Genomic DNA, 24,442 nt, shown 5'->3' with positions numbered 1-24,442 from the left:
ATTTTTAAACACTAGCAAAGGAAAACTGAAAATTAAAATTTTAAAAGGTATTATTTATAATAACAAGTAACATGGAATATCTAAGTATATAGCTAAAAATATCTGTAAGATTTATATGCTGAAAACTACAAACATCAATGACAAAAATAAATGAAGTCTAAATAAGTGAAAAGAAAAACTATGTTCACAAATGGAAAGACTGAATATTGTTAAGATGTATTCTCCCCTAACTGACATGTAGATTCGATGCAATACCCATCAATATCCCAGCGGGGTCTTTTTCTTTTCTTTTCTTTTTTTTTGGTAAAAGCTAATTCTAAAATTAAGACAGAGATAAAAAGAATTAAAAATACCCTTTCCTGCCAAAAAAAACACCTTTCAAAATCAAGAACAAACTTCAAAAACTTACGTTACTTGATTTCAAGACATAACGAGACAATGTAGTATTGGTATAACAATAGAAAAACCAATAAAACAGAATACAGAATGCAGGAATAGACCCAATATATATGATCAAATAATTTGTTTTTTACTAAGTTGGAAGACTCAAAAAGCTGCACATTACATGATTTCATTTATGTGACATTCTGGGAAAGGTAAATTTAGGAACTTAAAACTGATCAGTGGTTGCCAGAGGTTGAACAATAAAGAAAGGGATTGATTTTAAAGAGTCAGACATGTGAAATTTTTGGTGTGAGTAGAGTATTCCATATTTTGTTTTCTTCATTGAATTGTAATGATTTAAGAATGGTGAACAATTGAATATTAGATGGTATTAACAAATGAATTACTTTTGATTTGGGGTTGAGGATGTGATGTGAAATTGTGGTAATGTATATAAAGAGATAAACTCGGTGATAAATATATGAGGAATCATTGCACTATTTTAACTGTATTGTATTTTATTGAAAATCACCTAACCCCAGCATAAGGTATAGTCATTTATTGAAAACTATTGGCCTTTCTTCCTAAATTTGAAAAAAGAATTAATATCTGACTTTCATGTCCCAATAAAATTTATTAAAATACTACCTGAGAATTAAGTTTGGTATGGGAAGAAGGAACCCACAATAACTTATTTACTTCATGAAGACAGTAGGAAGTTTCCATTATTTAGGATGTGGGTATGAACGATCCTTCACTGAGAGATAGTGACTTTCCATCACAATGTACTGTGATTTACCATCTGAATAAAAACAATAATGCAAGGAGACAAAATAAGGTAACAGAACAAAGCAACACAGTCATTCTGTCAGTGGATTAAATAGATATTTTGTACAACCCTACAGAAGGTGTTAAAGGTCCCTGCTGAGCTATGTAATAGCAATTCAAGGCACCCTATAGATAGTTCCAATTCAAAGTCAATCATTAGAAAGAAGAAAAAAAAAAGATACCCAGACTTTAAAGAAAAAAAAGAAATAAAAACCAGAAGGAAAAGTCAATGACTTTCTGCATGTTCAACATTAATCTTTTTTACTTTATTAAAAACAAATATATTAACGTGGCAATCATATCAGTCATATTCTCAGTTTGTGATTATGCTGATATCCATTAAATCTATGCATTGTACTTGTAGGCTGCCAAAAAACTGAGCTGACAAGATTTACCATTAGTTTTTCAAATAAGAGCCTCAGAAAACATTATGAATAAATATTATTATCCATTAAAAGAGACTGTTTTGTTTTTATAGGAGAAAAAGATTTTAAATATTTAATGAAATCAATAGGAAAACATTCCTTATTATTTTGTAATTCACTACTCTACATTAGATCAGATTTACTAGTCAAAAGGGAGCACCGTTTACATGCAACAATATAGTAGATGAATGTTACCCTACATATCATTAATAATTATGTGGCATGGACCCTGAGGATATCTAAATCTCTAGGATATTAGTGGTTATAATTTTGAAATTATTTTATTTCTTGCAAAAAAAATCGTTAAAGTCAATTGAATTTCACTATTTTTAAAAGGATTAATATTTAAATGATGGAGCAGTTATAGAAAAGTCTATTACCTGTGGCCATGCATGGAGCTCCTTCTCGATGAGTAATATTTTGTAAGTGGCTGCCTGGAAGTGATTTTTTAAGTCTTAATTTTCCATAAATCTAACTGTTTATTTTTATAAATAGCTAAATTAGACTGATTTATATAGATTTAACTGCATGCTTCCAGTTTGCACAAAGAAACATAATTGAAATGATTTGCTGGCTTCAGACTGTCTCCAGCAAAGCGAGAAACCAGCCAACATGCAAACATAACCAACATCACAGCAGAGTCATCATAAGAGTAGATAAAATGTACTGAGAGCTTGTTATGTACTGGACACAGTTCTAAGCATCTAACAAATACCTCAAATAATCCTCACAACCATCCTGTGAGAAAGGTGCTATTATTGTCTCCACTCTTCAGATGAGGAGTATAGATTCAGGGAGTTTAAGTAGCTTGTCCTGGGAACACAGCTGCCAAGTGAGATTTTAGCCCAAGAATTTTGGCTCTAGGGCCTGTGCTTTTAACCAGCTCATTAATTTTTACCGAGATTCCTGAGCTAACACATAGAAAGTATTTTAACAGTGTTTTTGTCACATAATAATGGCTCAAAAGTTTTAACCAAAATATATTTTTTTAAAGAAATAAAGTATATGACATTTATTTCAAGTGAAAATTGTAGTGCAGAAGACGGAGAGTATACCAGAGCAAATAAGGACTGTATAACGTCCCTCACTCCTATGACTTGTTGCTGTCTCATAGGGAACCTGAAATTTGAATATGAAAATCAAAGCCAAAGTCAACGGAGGCTACTCTCAACAAATCTTAACAAATCTTAGCGCTGGGGTCTCAGCTAACTCATATTAAGAATGTAGGTCAGCCGGAAAATCAGATTCTTCCCTGAGTTTACAGACATTCAAAGTTATAGGCCAGTTGTGAAAAGAAAACCAAAACAACAACACAAAAGCAAAAGCCTTTCCCTTAGGCAAACTGGAGTAGTCTCAGCTGATTCCAGAACTTTAAGGTTAAAATATTCCGCTCAAGGGTGAAGTGTGACTTAAATACTCAAGACATAAGCAATAATAAACAGCTACAGATTTCTAAACTTCTTTGTGAAAGAAATGATTCTACCACTTTTTTTTCTCTCTCCTTATCAAGAAGCAAAATTCACCCTCTGCTCATGTGTTTTCCTTTTGGAATTTAAGCCCACTTACAGAAACACAAGTAGTAATAGTTCTGATCAATAAAATGTTTATTCTTAACTGTTACTACAATCTAGGAAGATAAATGACATAGATTAAGCAGATCTGCCTTTAGAATTTGTTAGGCCTATAGCAGGAGTACAAATAGAGCTCATATACCTTGTGTCTAAATATATTACCTTATATATCAAAATTATTTGATTTAGTTGAAATTCTGAAAATCTATTTATTTTTGAAAATTTAATTAAATCTTATATACGCTCAAGAAAATATTTTTTAATTAACTTTTATTGGAGTATAGCTGCTTTACAATGTTGTGTTAGTTTCTGCTGTACAGCAAATTGAATCAGTTATATGTATACATATATCTGCTCTTTTTTGGATCTCCTTCCCATTTAGGTCACCAGAGAAGTGAGCAGAGTTCCCTGAGCTATACAGTAGGTTCTCATTAGTTATCTTTTTTATACATAGTATGTATAGTGTATATATGTCAACCCCATCTCCCAATTCATCCCATGCCCCCTTCCCGCCTTGGTGTCCATACATTTGTTCTCTACATCTGTGTCTCTATTTCTGCTTTGCAAATAAGATCATCTCTACCATTTTTCTAGATTCCACATATATGTGTTAATATATAATATTCATTTTTCTCTTCCTGAAGTACTTCACTCTGTATGACACTCTCTAGTTCTATCCATGTCCCTACAAATGACCCAGTTTCGTTCCTTTTTATGTCCAAGTCATATTCCATTGTATATATATACCACATCCTCTTTATCCATTCCTCTGTTGATGGACATTTAGGTTGCTTCCATGTCTTGGCTATTGTAAATAGTGCTGCAGTGAACATTGGGGTGCATGTGCCTCTTTGAATTATGCTTTTCTCTGGGTGTATGCTCAGTAGTGGGATTGCTGGGTAATATGGTAGTTCTATTTTTATTTTTTAAGGAACTTCCATACTGTTCTCTATAGCGGCTCTATCAATTTACATTCCCAAAACAGTATAAGAGGGTTCTCTTTTCTCCACACCCTCTCCAGCATTTACCGTTTGTAGATTTTTTTGATGATGGCCATTCTGACTGCTGTGAGGTGATATACCTCACTGTAGTTTTGACTTGCATATCTCTAATAATTAGTGATGTTGAACATCTTTTCTTCATGTGTTTGTTGGATAGCCATATGTCTTTGGGGAAATGTCTATTTAGGTCTTCCACCCATTTTTTGATTGGGTTGTTTGTTTTTTTATATTGAGCTGCATGAGCTGCTTGTATATTTTGGAGATTAATCCTTTGTCAGTTGCTTCATTTGCAAACATTTTCTCCCATTCTGAGGGTTGCCTTTACATCTTGTTTATGGTTTCCTTTGCTATACAAAAGCTTTTAAGTTTAATTAGGTCCCATTTGTTTATTTTTGTTTTTATTTTATTTTATTTTATTCATTACTCTAGCAGGTGGGTCAAAAAAATCTTGCTGCGATATGTCAAAGAATGTTCTGCCTATGTTTTCCTCTAAGATTTTTATAGCGTCTGGCCTTACATTCAGACCTTTAATCAATTTTGAGTTTATTTTTGTGGATGGTGTTAGGGAATTTGATTCTTTTACATGTAACTGTCTAGTTTTCTGAGCACCACTTATTGAAGAAGCTGTCTTTTCTCCACTGTATATTCTTGCCTCCCTTGTCATAGATTAGGTGACCATAGGTATGTGGGTTTTTCTCTGGGCTTTCTATCCTGTTCCATTGGTCTATATTTCTGTTTTTGGGGCAGTACCATACTGTCTTCATTACTGTAGCTTTGTAATATAATCTGAAGTCAGGGAGCCTGATTTCTCCAGCTCCATTTTTCTTTCTCAAGATTGCATTGGCTATTCAGGGTCTTTTGTGTTTCTATACAAATTGTAACATTTTCTGTTCTAGTTCTGTGAAAAATGCCATTGGTAACTTGATAAGGATTGCAATGAATCTATAGATTGCCTTGGGTAGTGTAGTCATTTTCACAATATTGATTCTTCCAATTCAAGAACATGGTATATCTCTCCATCTGTTTGTGTCATCTTTGATTTCTTTTATCAGTGTCTTACAGTTTTCTGCATGCAGGTCTTTTGCCTCCTTATGTAAGTTTATTCCTAGGTATTTTATTCCTACTGTTGCAATGGTAAATAGGATTGTTTCCTTAATTTCTCTTTCTGATATTTCATTGTTAGTGTATAGGAATGCAAGAGATTTCTATGTATTAATTTTGTATCCTGTGACTTTACTAAATTCACTGACTAGCTCTAATAGTTTTCTGGTGGCATCTTTAGGATTTTCTGTGTATAGTATCATGTCATCTGCACACAGTGACAGTTTTACTTCTTCTTTTCCTGTTTGGATTCCTTTTATTTCTTTTTCCTCTCTGATTGCCGTGTCTAGGACTTCCAAGACTATGTTGAGAAATAGTGGTGAGAGTAGACCTTGTTTTGTTCCTGATCTTAAAGGAAATGTTTTCAGTTTTTCACCATTGTGAATAATGTTTGCTATGGGTTTGTCATATATGGCCTTCATTATGTAGAGGTAGGTTCCCTCTGTGCTCACTTTCTGCAGAGTTTTGATCATAAATGGGTGTTGAATTTTGTCAAAAGCTTTTTCTGAATCTATTGAGATGATCATGGGGTTTTTATTCTTCAGTTTGTTAATATGGTATATCACATTGATTGAGTTGCATATTTTGAAGAATCCTTGCATCCCTGAGATAAATCCCACTTGATCAATGGTATATGATCCTTTTAATGTGTTGTTGGATTCATTTTGTTAGTATTTTGTTGAGGATTTTTGCTTCTATGTTCATCAGTGATATTGGCCTGTAATTCTCTTTTCTTGTGATATCTTTGTCTGGTTTTGGTTAAGAAAATAAATTGATGCACAATTTTAGTATTCAGTACCCATCTAGTTGCCCATTTAAATAATCAGTATTATGCTTTGCACATGTTATGTCTATACATACATGTACACAAATGTAGGGGGATTTTTGAAGTGAAAAATATTCTTCAACTGTCAAACAACTGTTGGGAATACCTTACTCATACATGAGTAATACCAGAACCACAAATTGCAATACAAAGATAAGGCAAAAATTTGATACTAGACAATACTGAGAAATGGTACTTTGGTATGCAAGAATATATTCCATTCATGCCATCTGAAAGGAAAGATTGACAAGTCTATTTATCCGTCTTTTACTTACATAAGGACTTCTACTGCTGAAATTCTGACTGCAGCTATAAACAGTGTTTGTCTCTGACCTATAAAACTTCATGGCATTTGAATGCAGTGCCTTTTGTTTTTACAACATAGGTGAAGGAAGGATGTGTGTAAGCGATTTGCTTGGGTCTGAACAGTGTTAATCATGAGAGCCTAAGTTAAGATTACTCCTTTAGGGCTTCCCTGGTGGCGCAGTGGTTGAGAGTCCGCCTGCCGATGCAGGGGACACAGGTTCGTGCCCCGGTCCGGGAAGATCCCACATGCCGCAGAGCGGCTGTGCCCGTGAGCCATGGCCGCTGAGCCTGTACGTCTGGAGCCTGTTGCTCCGCAAGGGGAGAGGCCACAACAGTGAGAGGCCTGCGTATCGCAAAAAAAAAAAAAAAAAAGGAGTCATTAAAACTTTTAAATCAAAAAGGAAATAATAAATAATCTTTCCCCTACTAGATACTCCTTAAAACACATGTCAAGGATGGTAAATACTAACAACTGAACTGAGCCACTTAACTGTTCATGGCATTTACCTAGATTTCATCAAGTTAGCCAAAGTACCTCCAAAACTAATAAAAGTCAACTGTTGTCAACAATTTTTTTCTGTCAGAGAATATAGGGAGAATATGTGAACTTTGCAAAATAAAGTATATAAAATGCTGTAAGAGAGGTCTTCCTTTTCATTAGAATTAAGACTATTAAAATGCCTGTTGTTTATTTTCCTTTCTGGTTTTGAAAGATCAGTGATTTTCATAATTGATTTTGGAATTCTAATCCTTTTATACTGCCTATTTCAACTTGTGGCCAACATACTGAGACACAAATTGCTATTAAGTTGTCATGGTGCTGGGTATCAATATTACTTATTATATAGATTGTCCAATATATGGTGGTAATTATTCTAAAATGCTAAAAGCCTGAAAATATGTAGTGATTTCAATCATTTTTATGAGTGGTTCATTATAAAATCAAAAGCAAAAATCTAACCCAAGCACATTTGAATCCATTCCTGTATGTTTGGGGTCGATTGTTCTAAGCATCTTCCCAACTTAAAAAAACAAAAATAAAAATTGATCATTAAACAAAGCAAATAATAGTAAAAATACATCCTGTTTGTTAGAATGTGTTGTATCCATTACATTTTGAACTGAATTTCAATTTGCTAAATGCCTTATCTCCTCTAATCTCAGTTGAAAAAAATCAAATCTCACTTTTCTTCCTGGGAGGTAAACCAGAAAATACATTTTTAGTTTATATCAGAGATAGAAAAAACTCCTCATTTAAAACATTCTTGTGGAAAAAGACCAATTCCTTGGCAATGTTTGCTAACATAAACTAAGGTGTGTCTGTGAGATTCTATGTCTTTAAATTAATCAAACTGTAAGTTTCAGGAAAATACTAGACATGCCCCACTATATTTCCATTGTCTAGCATGGCTGAATGAATAAATAAGGAAACCCTCTGCTTTTAAACATTTAAACTCTCCTGTTTCTCAAACTACTGTCATAATTTTGCTTTTAACTCTTTCCTCAAAATTTTAAATGCTTCTCAAAAATCTATAAAATAAAGTGAAAATAAAATTGTGAGGCCTATACACATTAGAGAATACAGGTAAGGAGGCTGGCCCTTGGATTAGACTGCCTACATTTGATCCTAATCCGGACTCTTAGATGTTTATTTTTAGGTGAGTCACTAAAATCTTCCAGATCCAGTATTCTCTTTGATTCTTTCTGGATCTATAAATAGTACATCATCTCTTTGGGTCATCATGAGTGCATGGCATGCAGTAATCACCCAATTAATGTTATATACTATTATTTTTATTCTCTTCCACCTTAGAATCCAAATACTGCCTTGAGCTGGCATCAAACTGCTTTCCTAGCTTCAGCTCACAGTAGATTCTCACTATTCTTTAGAAAGAACACTTGGTTACCGACCATTTTTAAAAAGTTATTCTGCAAACTTTACATCTCTAGAAAATTTTACATCTCTTAGGCCTGTTTATCCTGCTGCCAAAAAAAAAAAAAAAATCAGTTCAAGTTAAATCTCTTTTATGAAAGCTTTTCATAACCATCCAGATCTTTGCGAGTACTTTCTTCTTAATTATACCATAATGTTGATTTTAAATACCTTTAGAGACAAAAAACATGTATCTCCTTTTTTATCCCCAGGTTTAAATCGCCAGTGTCCTAACTAAAGCTGAACTGAAATATGATAAAAGTCTCCTCTCTCACTCTCGCCTCTTGCTCTGTTACAATTTTAAAAGATTTTTTTTGTTTTTATAAGATTATTATTATCAAGCTGGTCTTCTCTTGCTCAAAATATATCCAAATATACATTGAAATGTGTTAGCAGAATAGACTTTGTACTCTATTATCTCATGAAAAAAAATGATTGTCATTAAAATGAAAATATTGGCCTATCTATATGAATTACTGTGTTCATCATCAGTTCAGAACAACAGTTTGATCTATTAATGGTAGTCTATAAACAAAAATGAAATAAATTATACTAATGCAAAATTGATTCAAGAAGAAGACAAGAGTGTGATGTACTAATTTCAAATAAATTCTTTTCAGGTAAATAGTGCCTAGTACATTAGAGCTCTAATTCATGCAATAAACACCAATCATGTCTAGGAAAGGTTAATTCTCTTTATAATGGATGCAATTTCCTTTGTTCTTATTGATTGAAGGTATGCCTGTGAAAGACCAATGTGATTTAAATCGTTCTTTTTATTAGTCTGACACTGCAGAATTTGCTTTTTATTTTACTTCAGTAAAAACTTATGATATTACTATGCATGGCTGATGTGAATTCATCCAATCTATTTTGTATCAGTTATGTATTAGAGAATAAATTGTAATGCTGAATACAGTCCTGATTTGTAAATGAAAGAACTATGTTCTGACCATGTATCTGTCTATTCCTAAGCAAATTTAGATAATATGAACAGAATTATGGGTCCCAGATAGGTCAGACAATTCATTAAGAGTTTTGGAGGCACCTGAACAAGTATAAACACAGGAATATCAGACTGTTATGCAAAATAGTAAAAGTACTTTGTGTAATATATTTGAAATATTATATAGGCAATTGGATTTAAAACAAGTTAAAGGAAGTGAAGATGCTAACTTTAACAGGCAGATATTTCTTGGTTTTCTTAATAAAGGTAGTAATATTTTACTGGCATAGCTATAATTGAATTATTTATCATTTTTACATTTATTTTAAATTATTCATTATACAGATGCCAATTTTTACATGGAACTTTAAAATTTTTCTGTAATATACTTCATTTATAAAATTTTAATTTATTCAATGGTGAACAACTTCATGTAGTGCACTTTTAAACTTTAATCAACTTTTCCTTTCTGCCTGTTCTCATTTCAGCTATTTCTTATTTCTGCCTGTCAGACTTCATAATCCCTCCCTCTCAATGTTTGCTATGTTCTTGATTCAATAACGTGTTGCTTTTACTGTATCTTTGCAATGACATTTAACTCCTCATGCTTTCATGTTTATTTCTCCTTTACACTTACCCTTCTACCTGTTTACAGATATATTTATAAAAATCATTAAAAATGAAGCTAGAACAAAATGTGTCTTTGTTTAATATTAGATATATAGATACAGATATAGAAATAGCTATAGATATATTATATACATACCCATTACCATCACAGCAAATGTGAAATGTCCACATACATCATCTTATTCATACATTATGCCATAGACGTATAATTGGAGATCAGCTCCTAGAAATGTCACATTCTAGGCATATATTCAACATTTGATTATATCAAGATTAGTTCCTAGTGTGTTTGCTTGCCCTGCTTGGCCCTTCAACCAAGAGTCACTAGTTATGAGTTAGCACTGGGTTCTAGAAATGGCATTGTATATTAGTGTATATGATCACCTCTGTGTGTGAATTTTCATCCATCTACTTCTGAACCCTGGCTTTAACATGTTATACATTCTCCTGTATTGACTATAAATTTTATCTAACCCTGCATTCCAAAGTATTACGTCTTTCTTTTTAGTTTTTCTCCTGCTCTAGTTTTCTGAAATACTTTACACAGTTAATTTTACTCTTGCTGTGGTTTGAATGTTTGTGTCCTCTTAAAATCGATATTTTGAAATCCTAACCCCCATAGTTGATGGTGTGAGGAGATGGGGTTTTGGGGAGATGAGTAAGTCATGAGGGAAGAGCCCGCATAAATAGGATTAGTGCCTTTATTAAAGAGGCTCCAGAGAGATCCCTTGCCCCTCCTACCATGTGAAGGCACAGCAAGAAGTCAGCCGTCTGCAGCCCAGAAGAGGGCCTTCACCAGAATCCCATTATGCTGGCACCCTGACCTAGGACTTCAGCCTCCAAAACTGTGAAAAATACATTTCTATTGTTTATAAGCCCCCCATTTATGGTATTTTGTTATAGCAGCTTAAATAGCCTAAGACACCTCTGCTTGAAACTTTTCTTATTTAGATTTTATTTCACTGGAATATGTTGGTCCTTGTGTTAGGGCATTAATTTCTTTCTTTTCATATGTATACTTTGCTGGAGATTCAAGCTTTTCAGGCTTTTCCACCCTCTTACCACTCTCTACTTAATATTTGTATATCCTCATTCACTGCTATTGCTTCAACTGAGAAGGAAAAAAAAATAGCTATCGAATTGAGAATCAGGAGACCTGAGAACTAATCTTGCTTTGGCACAAACTAGTCTGTGACTATGGAATTGCCATTCCATTCTTCCATGCTTTGTAGTGCATAATAATTCTCCACATTAGAGATTCACAGTGTTCATTAGTGAATTAAGGCTTTGAGAAGTCCTGTGAGGTAAAGAAAAAACAAAGGAAGAGAAAAAGGAAAACTCTTGAGTTTAACTCAGAAACTCCAAAAGCTATATTATTATATAACACTGAACTATCAATAATAAATCACTCAATTCCATTCATTTTTCTTGTCCACAACAAAAATTTAGTTCAGACTCTCACAATATTAAAGTCATATTTGATTCCATCCATAATTTTAGTAACCACATAGAATTGATAACCAGACTTTTTTGTTTGCTCTAGTAACTGTTTTTGGAACCCATCTTGACTTCTCATTGTCATCACCATTATTCAGGTTCTTATGCCCTCATAGATTTCAATGGAGGATGCTTAACTGACTCCCTTACACCCTTAAATCCTTGTATTCCATTAATTTTAGTGAAACACTGTTTTGATAGAAACTCTTCAATGTTTCCCTATTGCTCAAAGTACAAACCTAACAGGTGAATTGAGTATCTCTCACACTCTTTCTTTAATATCTTTTCTGGCTTCTACATATAGGTAAATATACATCCAACTTTCTGACCATAGGTCTGGTTTACACCTGTTTTCCTCAGCATAATTAATTTCCCTTCTCATTCTCAAAAGTGCCCCATTTTGGACAATACATTATGTAATTATCTTATCTATATGCCTTCTATTTTCTGGTAAGTTTAATCAGTTATCCCAAATCAAACTTCATTATTTCCTGTTTCCCTTTACCAGCTTTGAATTTATTTCTACCTATGAAACTTCTACCAGTATCCAAAGCCTAAATCGAATACCTCCTACTCTAGAAAATCTCATATTACATGATTTCTAGTTCTTCACTTTTCTATTTGCATAAGCTGTATGATACACATCTTATTAATGTATCTCCCAAAATATATTTCCTAAAATTTAATTTGGCTTCCAGCTGTTGACTGATTAAAATAAATTTATCAGACATTCAGTATTTTCAAAGTGAAAAACTGTTCATATTACTTTCATGCTTAACAGCTTTCAGGAGAATCTCCACCAAAAAAAAAAAAAATTCAAATTTTAAAGAAGGAAGAGAAAGCCTTGCTTAACTTTCTAGCTGTATCTCTCAGCATTTCCCAGCATATCCTCTGATTTCTAGTCATTCCAAACTATTTACTTGGGATACATCATGCTCTTTTATACCTGTGTTTTTGCACACGTAAACCATCTGTTTTTGGAGCAATATCAATTATCTGGGAATATGAATATGAAAATTTTATATTTCTTCCAATCATTGCCCTGAACTAAAATAGGTCAAATTGCACTTTTTCTTCCCAGCTAGGCAGCTTACATAAATGCACAATCACTTTCTGCCTTTGAAATTAGTTCATTCCACTTTAAACTCCAATCTCTTATTCTGTTCTAAACTGGTCCTGAAACCCAGTGCAAACTAGACCTGTGCTTGCGGAAGAGGGCTATTCAGCTTTTACTGCCTCCTCGTCTTCCTCCTCCAAATTCTGCATCCTCCATGTTTGAGGACAGAAAAGAAAGATGTGGCATAGGGGTGGGGGCACTTCTCTTTACTTAATTAGGTTGGAGTTTGCAACTCTCCCATAGGCATCAAACTCCTTTTCCTATCTGGAGCATGTTGGTGGATTCTTTCTACAGCATTTACTCTATCCCTGAGAATCATTCACATCCTTGCCTCTACAAGAGGAGAATATAAGCTGCTTCACTGCCACCCATATAAAAACCCAGTGACTTTCACCACCATAGTCACCCCCAGCATGATCTTCTCCAAATATAATTGGAAGCGGGCAAGAGGAAGCAGATTCTGGCATGCTTCTTTTTCTGGCTCTCAGTGAGCCTTGGCAATGGAGAAAGGACGTACTATTCACTAATTCTGGAGCATCAGGAAAATGTCTCATCCAATATATCATCAATTATTTGCTATCCCCTTTCTGGGCATGCACCTTTTCCTTCTGTAGCCAGTGAATTCCTACTCATTTCTTCAGTTTGAACTCTCACATATTATTTTCCCTGTGAAATTTTTTTCTCGTTCTTCTAGACAGATTTAACTCCTGTGTCAGAACTTTTCTTCATGTCCTTTCCATAGTTCCACTACAGTTTGCATCATATTTGTCTATATTGTTTGTAGTTCCTTGCTCCTTAATGCAAATCTGGCACCATCAAAAAGCCCAACCCTGGACCACATTAAATAACCAGACAAAAATCCAATTGCAGATATCCAGATTCCATTTCCAAAATGATATTATTCCATCTTCATATTCTCTGATCTGAAACTCTTTGGCTTCTACTCTTTGGATTTTTTCCTACCACACACCAAAAAAAATTTTGAAGACTAGAAATTTACCATTAGTAAAATAAATATCTATCCTCATGTAGCTTACACTCTAATAGACAGTTTCCATTCATTATTCAAAGTACTAATATTTTCATTAAACATATTACAAGTCACCCTCAAATTTGATCAGCATGATGCTAAACTTAACTGAGCATGGAAAACAGTTCAAAAAGGTCCAAGGGCAGAGGCTGCATCGGAAGGCAGGGGGTTTTCCCTCAGATAAAGCAGGAAATATTTACAAAAATGAATGAAAAAGAAATGAGCATAAAAAAATGAAGAATGAAGAAATAAGGAGAGTGTAAAAAGTTTAAGAAAGGATAGAGGATAAATAGAGGTTAGAGATGTAAAAAAAGCAGAATGGCTGAAGACTCGGTTCTGTCTATCCCTCCTACCTGTCTATTCCTCACAATAATCAGGTATGTCAAGGGATAAAACTTTATATTAGTACTAGCCTAAAATGTGATTAGACAGTATACCTGCTAGGAGGAGAATGAAATCTGTAATGAATTCCAAAACCAATGATTTAGATTATCTAGGTCAAAAATTTTCTTCATGTTCTTAGGCAATGGCAAGTTTCCTTTGCTGCACTTCCTTGAAGTATTCCTACGTGGAGTACACATTTGATAGCTATAAGTCAAACTTTAATTCATTTTTATAAATTTAGGATGTGGTTTTGGTTGTGATATTTTAAAGATTTTTAAATCAGCTCATTGAGCCATTGTAGGACCATGTTACAAAAATAGCAGTAATTTATCTCTTCAGAATGGCATGGTGGAGAATGGAGAATGGATTTTGGGACTGTGGCCTGTTTGTGATTGATGAAGCAACATTTGTCAATTATGAGACTTAACAGATCCCAGATCTCCTAGCTACTGAGCCTTTCTTACTCTAAAAAAAAAATCAGATCTTCTGGTTGCCAGCATATAGACTTGCTGAGATTCAGAATAAAAATGTGAGGGGAATAAAACTTTTATGAATGCAGTACTTGTAAATCAACTATATATAGGGTTAATAAGCCACATCTTTTGGTAACAATATCTCAAGTTTTAGAGGAAAAGGAAGTATTTAAGGGGTTTTATTTATCTAACAAGCTTTGTGTTATAGTCCAGATTTTCTCTAAATTTGGTAAAATCCAACTCACAACCTAGTCAGAAAGTCTAGGCTAGAATAGTGAAGTCAGAACTTACTATGGAATGTCCTTAGTAAATCTTAGTGCTAGCTGACAGTCTGTAAAATCTTGCTACTCCAAATAATGAAATAATACATGGAAGAACTTTTGTTACATTATAATTAGTAAGTTTCTCCATGAATTAAAAGCCAATCCTATCAGACTGTTTTCAAGAACATTATATTTCTGAAAGATCAAAACTGACCAGAAGTTGAAGGTACATATTCCTTTTCTACTCTTTGCAATTTCCATTCGAGGTTCTGAACTCCTTCTTACTTGCTTTGTGAACTCCCTGCTCTGGGTTCATTGTCATTCTTTATGCTTCTCACTCCCTTGAAGCTTAATCAAGCCCTTCATATATATATGAATGTATGTATCTGTATGTTCATATAGATAGATATACAATTTCTTTACCACTAATCTCTTTAAATATGACATGCTTTAATTTATGCAAGACATATTCAGAAGGCCTGCATAATTTGGATTTTTTTAGAATGGATTATATTTTTATATATTATATTAAAACTAGTATGTTTTTTATAATTGATTTCCTTTTTAAATGGTTAATTTCTCAATTTGTCTTCCAAATTATTTAATGATATTAACACCAAAAACTAAATGTCTACAGGATGTTTTCTTCATATAGGAAAACAAAACTGAAGTTTTTTCTTAAATAGTAATTTTTTTTCCTAATTTTAAAAATACATTTGTCAGAAAAATGAAGAAAACAGAGAAATTTATAAGAAAAGAATCCTCATTTATAATAGTATTATATCTCAGTGTTTTTAACAATTTCTTTACTATTGAAGTAAACAAAGCAACATAAATAAGACAATATTAGTCATTTAAGTACAATAGTTATTAAAGACTAAAATTAAAATATTATAATTAATATACATGCTAAATATCAAACATAACTAGTAATTGAGATCATGTAAAGTGCTAAAGTTTGAATGTTTGTGTCCCCACAAAAGTTACATGTTGGAATCCTAATGCCCAATGTGATGATGTCAGAAGGTGGAATTTGGGGAGCTGACTTGGTTATGAGGGTAGAGACTTCATAAGTAGGATTAGTTCTCTTAAAAAAGAGATCCTTGGGAATTCCCTGACTGTCCAGTGGTTAGGACTCAGCGTTTTTACCGCTGGGGCCCGGATTCAATACCCGGTCGGGGAACTAAGATCCTGCAAGCCATGCTTCGAGGCCAAAAAAAAAAGAAAGAGAGACATCCTATAGAGCTACCTAGCCCCTTTCACCATGTGAGGATACAATGAGAAGTCTGTAGCCCGGAAGAGAGCCCTCACCTAACCATGCTGGTACCCTGATCTCAGATTTCCAGCCTCCAGAACTATGAGAAATTAAATTTCTATTGTGTATAAACCACCCAGCCTGTGGCAGTTTGTTATAGCAGCCCAAGTGAACTAAGACATAAAGTAACTTGAGATAACAGCATTTGAAAAAGTCAGTAAGTTAGAAAGTCATCACAAAATAATATAGGAACTCTCATTCATCTCTAGGAAATAGAATGAAACTTTGAAATATATATAAGAAGCCTTAAATTTTTTATATTCTTTGTCACATCTTTTCACTTTCAAGGATTTTTGCTAAAGCAATACGAAGAGATACATGATTATTCATTATACCCATTTTATAACATTGGCATCAAAATATATGAATGAGATAATAGATTTGTTAGTTGCTTTATAGTGCCCCATAGATCCATATACTGGAATTTATTAACTTACGTAAATGTTCATAATACATTGCTAGTTGCAAAACGGGCTAAGTAACAGTATCTCCTGTTGAATGATTATTTATTGTGAGTGATAATGAATATGAGCTCCAGCCACCCTAATATGTGTTATTTTCTCTAGCAATGTTCAGCTGCTCAGCTGAAGACATGTAACTGGTTAGATTTTCTAAGGTTATGGCTGTGCCAAGGAATTAAAGTGAGAAGAAGAAAAGAGCTAGAGAACTGGGGATACTTGTGAGGTAATAACTGTAATAATGTCTCTTAGCTGGATAAGGTGTATAAGCAATGACCAGATCAATAGTAGAAAGGCACTATTAAAGGGAAAAACCTGTTACGGGGGGATTGAACAAGTTGGATGGTATTTCTATAATTAGGGGTGTAACATTTACATTTCATTATAAATATTTCAGATATTTTTACAAATTTGACATTTGCCTCTTACTTTTTAATATTTTTGATTTACAAAAGTTTTAAACTTTTCTGTGCCGATTAGTTCTTTGACTATTGTCTTTCTGCTTAGAAACTCTCTCTGCAGTCTCAAATTAGTTATTAATGCATCCCTATTTCCTTTGGCGTTTTTTATAATTTACGTTGTATAGTTTAATCTTTAATCCATCTGTAACTTGGTTTGGTTAAAGTTTCATCCTCTCTCAAGGTAGAGAATATCTCAAGATCTCAATCTCATATTTTTTGACTAAATTATTTTTTCCTATTAGTTTGTTATTTTCTATGACAAACATCTTCAAAATATGTAGGAATATGCCTACCTCTCAAAAATCTCTACAGCCATCACCCACTTCCAAGCCACTGTCATCTTTTGTCTGGAAACTGTAACTGCCTCCCTATGAGCTCCCAGTTTCTCCCTGCAACTCAACAAAATATACTCTGGACCATGGCAAAGCGATCATTGAAAACAGATATCAGATCTAGACACTGCTCTGCTCAAAATACTTGAGTGCATTTAAGTTATGTCACAGAACTGGGAGGAAATGCAGAAAAAGAATTTTGGAGAACACACAGCCAGCAGAAATGATGACCCACACTAAGGAGTTGTTCCTACAGATTCTGTTCTGCTAATCAATGAAACTAGAAATCAACAGTACTTACTTCCCAACTGCCATGAAAGGACCAATACCCCTGCCACTTGGATTTTGAAGATAACTATGTCAATTTCACCTGCAAGCTTTGTGTGGAGTCTTGCACAAACATCCACTTGAAGCAAGCTAGGGAACATGTGAAATTCTGGCTACAAAGGAATCTTAGAAATGTATTTATCTTTTCTGGGGTTGAAGCATTATTGAGCCAATTTTCAGCCTATTCCAGAGTCTACACTTTTGAATATACATAATTTTCTGAGCCTAACTTTAGACAATAAACTAACTAAAGCATTGTGCCCCAGCCTCACAAACTGCATCTTTACATATGCAAAATATAAAACATGGTAACTCTCTCTTCAGAAGAAAAGATCATGTCTTATCAAGTCATTGCTTTCATCTTTAGTTGTTCTTTATCCTTCCCCTAGTTCATTCACAATCCTGACTTAAAAGCATAAAATCTGTGGACTACGTTAACCTAACTATCAATAATAACACAGTTTATATTCCAGAGAAAGAGAAATTGAGAGAGGGGAAGAGTTAGGTATATATAAGTAGAACGATTATGTATGTGATAAACTGCAGTAGTTCTTGGTTCTGCAACTCTTTACTTGGCTACTCTTTGCATTTATAACTTTCTCTCTCCACTACATGTTTCTCAGCTTTTGAGCCATTTTACGAGTGGAATTCTAGATATGTTTTAAATGCAGAGCTGAAATAGTTTGTAGTTAGCTGGATATGGGGTTATGAGAAAGAACCATCATAAGATGACTCCTAGGTTTTTGGCCTCATCAATGGGGAGAATGAAACAGTTTTAGCTGAGCTATACAAGAATCAGATGAAAGGGAACTTCAGAACCTCATGCTTATTGCATTTTGTTTCATTTTCATCCAAGACATAGCTTTTATTATATTATTTTTTCTTACCTTTAATTTGTTTTAAGTTTTATATTGTTTTATACATATATGTTATAAACTCCAACTATATTTCAAGCTACGTTAGTTAGGGTATTTACGCAGATAGATAAACAGAGAGAGACAGACGGAATGAGAGATGTATCTCCGTTAGCAACTAAGACTGGCCCATAGTAGTTATTCAGTAAATATTCGTTGAATGGATTAAACAGTGAATAGATTGGCTTAACAATATAATAGATTATGCATAGAATATTTTATAAGCATGAGTAATTACTTCCAGTCTTTTTTAAATTAAACTTGACTGTTGCCTACTACCAAAAAAGTGAGTTTAAAGCAAGAACATTTATTTACCTTAAATGTTTTTACTATGTCCTTGGTTAAAATAGTAACAAGTGAACTGATGTAAGAACATTAGTAAATCATGGTGAAAATAATCAAAAGAATTATTGGAAGTGCCTTGGCTGTGTGAGTTTAAAAAATCACATGGTTTTGAAGAACCTAAACATTATAAGTAAATTCATGATGATGTTTAAGTTGGGCTATACTAAACTTCTTCTTAAAATGAAACACAAAGCCATTTTGAGGAAGGAATCTCAACATTTTGTTTGGAAAATGAAGACGCTCTAAGGTTGTTTTTATTTGATTGTCATTAATAGTAGTAATATACAAAAAAACTAATGTTATCTAAATAAGCAAATGACAGTGCAAACAAATGCATTGCTCTATCTGCTTTACATTCCAGAAATGTCAAAGAGGACAAATGTTTTCCCCTTTCCCACCTACTGGTGGTTTCTTCCCAGTCTCTACTAATAGTGCCCATAGTTACAAAGACTTGTTTATAGTGGCCCTCAGCCCTCATTAATGTCTTCACTCTCACTGTGTCTCCTTCCTCTCCTCTTTGCTACTTATTCTCCATTTGCTTCTCCAGATCTTCTCCCTGCCCTTCTCTGCCCTGATTCATGCTTCGGAAGGTTGAGCTCTGCAGACTGGTCAGCCAGGCTCTCTTGTTCTTGATTTCTGGATAGATTTTGCCAGTGGGAGGCATGGGCAGGAGATTAGTGTGTGGAAAGTAAAAGAGACTGAATTTGTGCTCCACTACCCAGCTCCCTCCACGTGGCACGACTGGCTGCATTCCAGAGGTCCAGCTTCTGTCTGTAGCCCTTGTCCCAAGACTCTGCTCCCTGTGGGCTCTGGGAACACCATGCCCTCTATTTGCACCTTCAGGTCTAGAGCTGGTAACTGCTTTCTTTCGTTGATTTTTATTCCCTTAACCTCTTAATTCCTATCCCCTTCATTAAATTATTTTCAGTTACACTCTTTTGAGTGTGTCTTTTTTTTTTTTTTTTTTTTTATTTCCCTATCAAGTCAGTGACTGATACATTTTCCCCAGCCTTAGATGTGTGTACATTTCCTGTTGCCTGGAGCTGGTATACCTTACCTGAATGTGACTACGGAGTCCTCCCCCATTGCTTTTCTAGGTAACATTAAATGTTGTGTATTTATTTCTTTTCACTGAAAACAATATCTTCTATGCTTTATTCATGCAAGTCTGTTTTATTTCAGCTATTCTGGTTTACTAATTAATGTCATTAACTGTGGGTAAGTTAATAAGTTGTTTTTCCTGCAAGTCCTTAAGGTTTTAATTCAAAGAAGTGAAGTAAATTTCGGGTAGTTTAATAGGAGTCACTGATATGGAAAAATGTTTAATTTTTTTCTAATACTCGTATGATTTTTTAAGACACACAGCTATTCAGTAATGACTGCTATGATTAAAAACTTTGAAAGACATAGACAAAGCCTATATTTAAAACCTCTGTGGACTCTCCATTGATTTTTTCTTTTTTAAAACTGAGATATAATTGACATATAACATATACTTCAAGTGTACAACATAATAACTTGATATTCTTTGGACTCTCCATTACCTGCTGGATAATGCATACTCAGCATAGGATTTAATGTGCTTTATTCTCAAAAGTCCATGATTTTATCTGTTTTTTCCTAATTTGATTTTTGTTAGCTAGTTTTTAGTATTGTTTTCTTCTAATTCCTTTTTACATTTCTTTACCTGATGAATCTTATGTCTCAATTCAAAGTGCAGGTGGTTCCTTTTCTATGAAGCTTTCCCTGATTCTGGCAAGAAAAACAAAATGAAACTAATAATTTCATCCACTCTAATTCAAAAACATTTGACACATATAGTTATCATAAAACATAAGATGTCCTACAGTGGTAATTTTGACAAGCTTATATTTGAATACTCTTGACTTCTTAAGAGATAGGCACTGCATATTCATTCTCACAATAATCTCAACAAATAATTGAACAATTAAAATTTGAATTCAATTAATGTATGCCAAATCAATTAGGTAAACAAAAATTAGTTTATAAAAGGAGTGAGAACTTCTAGATTGTTACTAGAAATCCATTATTGATGTGTTTGCCTATATTTTTACTTTACTCAGATTATATTTGTATGGTTTTCTGCATTTGTCTTCTTCCTTATATTATAAATGTAACACTCCTTATTATGCACATTATGTGTCAAGATAATGTTTTGCTTTGAATCTACTACAGTTTTCATTGCAAACCATTGATGGATTTTGACTCAGCTTGGCCTAATTTTAAATTTTAGCTTGGGAATTATGAGATTATAATTTAGAAATATTAGTAAAGCACGTATTAAAACAAGTGTATAAGGTAGGATGAAACATCTTAGCCATTTTTCATTGCAATGGAAATAATACTTTCTACTAAAAATCTCAAAGTGCCATGAGGATTAAATTAATGAACACACATAAAGCATTTGTAACAATGTCTGACACATAATAATCCTTGAATAAATGTTAGTGGATTCTTCTTCTTACTGTCAATGTCATTTGAATGAGGAATCAAAGAGATTTCTAGGAGAAAAGTTATCCTAAGGGAAGGAATGGTTTTTCTGAGTAAACCTTGTTGTTTTTTGGACAGTTTTTCCCAGTTCATCACTCACATGGGCTCATGTTTGAAATACAGAGACAGAAAAGGCTACAGTTTTGTCTTTGTAAAACATTAGAAAATAAAGGTTTAGTTCCCATTCTAGAAGAATGTAACATAAAAGAGAAAATAAGCATTTTCCTCACTTACAACTCAGAACATAGCATAAAGATAGCACTAAGGACTCCAGATATCCGAGCACCACCTTGGGGAGACCAGCAGTTTTCCAGGATCAGGGAAGGGAGTGGTGGTGCCTTACGTCAGGGCCAGGGGATGGCCTTGGCAGCCTAAGGGGCAGCAGAAGGCCATGGTGGCAGATCAGGGAACATGTCTAACATTCTTAGAGTGAACAGCGGCAGTTATCTCAAAATAGATCCAGCATAGAGCCTTAGGAGAAAAGCGTGTCAATAGTGCAGGGTGGGGGTTGGGGGAGTAATGAATAGGCAGATACAGAGGAATTTTAGGGCCATGAAAAGACTCTATAATATTATAATGATGGATATATGTCATTCTAGTTTCCCCAAACCCACAGACTATATGAATTTTTCCAAACCCATACAACACCAAGAGTGAATCCTAAGGTAAACTATGGAGTTTGGGTGATTATGATGTGCCAGTGCAGGTTCACTGATTGCAAGAAACTTACCATTCTGGTGAATGATGTTGATAATGGGGAAGGCTACACACATGTAGGCAAGGTGTATGTGGGAAATCTTTGTACCTTCCTTTCAGTTTTGTTATAAAGTTAAAACTGCTCTAAAAAATAAAGTCTTTAATTAGAAAAAAAAATACTTCCCTCACATAAAATCTACTATTAGCTGCTAGTCTAGAGCCCTTCGAGTCTGATGATAAACTAGTGAGAGTATTTCAAATTATGGTACTACCGTTCTTTTTCTGGGTAACAAAACTAACAGAGTACCCCATACAAGTTAAAGAAGTGCAGAAACAACGTTGAACAGTAGTACGTAGCGATCAGATTGTAGAACTGTTTAAAAAAAAAAGAAAATTTAGTACTTATTTACAGAGTGATGAAGATATTATTTGATATTTCTTAGAAAAGTTATTTATACAGCATTCAAAAAAATTTTTAATTGAAGTATAGTTGATTTACAGTGTTGTGTTAGTTTCATGTGTACAGCACAGTGATTCAGTTATACATACATATATTTTTTTTCTTTCAGATTCTTTTCCTTTACATGTTATTACAAAATATTGAGTGTAGTTCCCTGACAACATTCAAAACTTTAAATTAAAGCCTCTACGGTATTCTTATTAATATTTTATGATAATAAAGATACTAGGAAAGTAAAGAATCAAAGGAAGGTGACAAAATTGTCTTTGGCAGTTCACACAAGGTTGGATTTGTATATATCCCACAAGATAAGTTCAGTCTCTTGATATGCTTGATTAACATTCCCTATAAACAGAAAGAACTTTCCATTGTGAAAGTATCACGTGCATTTTTCTTCTGTCCGTCCTGTGCCTCACACTGAAGGGAGAACACGAACCTTACCAAAATATCTAAATTCAATAAAATATTATTCTAAGCCTAAAATAAATATCTCCACAAAATAAGTTGTCTCCCACCTACAGAAGCTTATGCCCTTGTTATAATTACTTCAGAACTAAAAACTCCTCCTCTTAACACTCAAAGTGTGTGGGTTCTGAGAAGGCAGCACACAAACCTGATAATTTTAAAAGGAGTCTAATAATAGCAACATAATATTTTTCTTCTTCCAGATGCCCACATATAATCATTTACTTTTATTTTTCCTTCCTTTACTGACTTTTCCCTTTAAAATTCAGTTGGTCTATATCACTTATTCTGAACTAAATCTACATGTGTGAAATTTCTCCGTCTGCTTTTGCCATTTATTCAAATTCCTAAGAAAAAAATTGTAAAACATATAAGACCCAGATGACTGCACGTAGATTTAAAAATGCGTCGTAGACTTGATTCTTATGAAATCAACAAAAGTCTTCGCAAGTATTATGAGTTTTTGCATTTCTGTGAAATACAGGAATATTAATAGTGATAACCATGATTTATTGAGTGTTTACTATTTAGTGCCATGTACAGTTCAAAAGCATAGCATTTGTAACTCTTCTAAAGATGGGTGTGGTATCTGCCCCATTTTACGGATGAAAATTGTGGTATAAAATGCTTTAATAACTTGATGATAGAAGTTTAAATGAATCTTGACATATTAATTTTCTTAAAAGCGTAAGAACTTCAGTTATATGTCTACTGCTCCATTTAGGCAAAATGAGAGGTCCTGGAAAGATAGAAAAGTCTCCTATACAGAAAAAGCAGAAGGTAAACAAAATACTTTTAGAAGAGATTTTGAATGCTGGAATCCATTTTTGGACTTCTGTTATTCACAGATCTCTTCTATTGAAGGCAAACTATGGTGTTATCCGATGTCACGTGGCTGACCGTCTGTCAAGCAAGGATTTGAATCTAGGCTGTCTGATTATATAACTTATGACACTACACTTTATGCATTGGAATTACAGTTTCTTTTTTTAAATTTTTATTTTATATTGGAGTATAGTTGATTTACAGTGTTGTTAGTTTCAGGTGTATAGCAAAGCGATTTAGTTATACATATATATATATATATCTATTCTTTTTCAGATTCTTTTCCCACATAGGTTATTACAGAGTATTGAGTAGAATTCCCTGTGCTATACAGTAGGTCCTTCTTGATTATCTCTTTTATATATAGTAGTGTGTATATGTTTATCCCAGCCTCCTAATTTATCCCTCCCCTTCACCCTTCCCTTTTGGTGACCATAGGTTAGTTTTCTAAGTGTGAGTGTGTTTCTGTTTTGTAAATAAGTCCATTTGTATCATTTTTTATATTCCACATATAAGTGATATCATGATATTTGTCTTTCTCTGTCTGACTTACTTCACTTAGTATGTTAATCTCTAGGTCCATCCATGTTGCTGCAAATGGCATTATTTCATGTTTTT

General features: G+C 33.7%; 1 long non-coding RNA gene across 1 annotated transcript in view; it reads right to left on the bottom strand.

The window, feature by feature from the left end:
- The window catches only part of LOC137202876 (uncharacterized), a 52,187-nt gene extending 50,120 nt beyond the window's left edge, over positions 1–2,067 (bottom strand). The window contains exon 1 of the long non-coding RNA XR_010932812.1: positions 2,018–2,067. This is a non-coding gene — a long non-coding RNA (uncharacterized lncRNA). The remainder of the gene's footprint in view (positions 1–2,017) is intronic.
- Positions 2,068–24,442: the final 22,375 nt, after the last annotated feature.

This window comes from Pseudorca crassidens, chromosome 11 (assembly GCF_039906515.1).
Source record: "Pseudorca crassidens isolate mPseCra1 chromosome 11, mPseCra1.hap1, whole genome shotgun sequence".
Taxonomy (NCBI): Eukaryota; Metazoa; Chordata; class Mammalia; order Artiodactyla; family Delphinidae; genus Pseudorca; species Pseudorca crassidens.
Note: the sequence above shows the minus strand (reverse complement) of the source record. Positions and strands in the feature narration are given on the sequence as shown.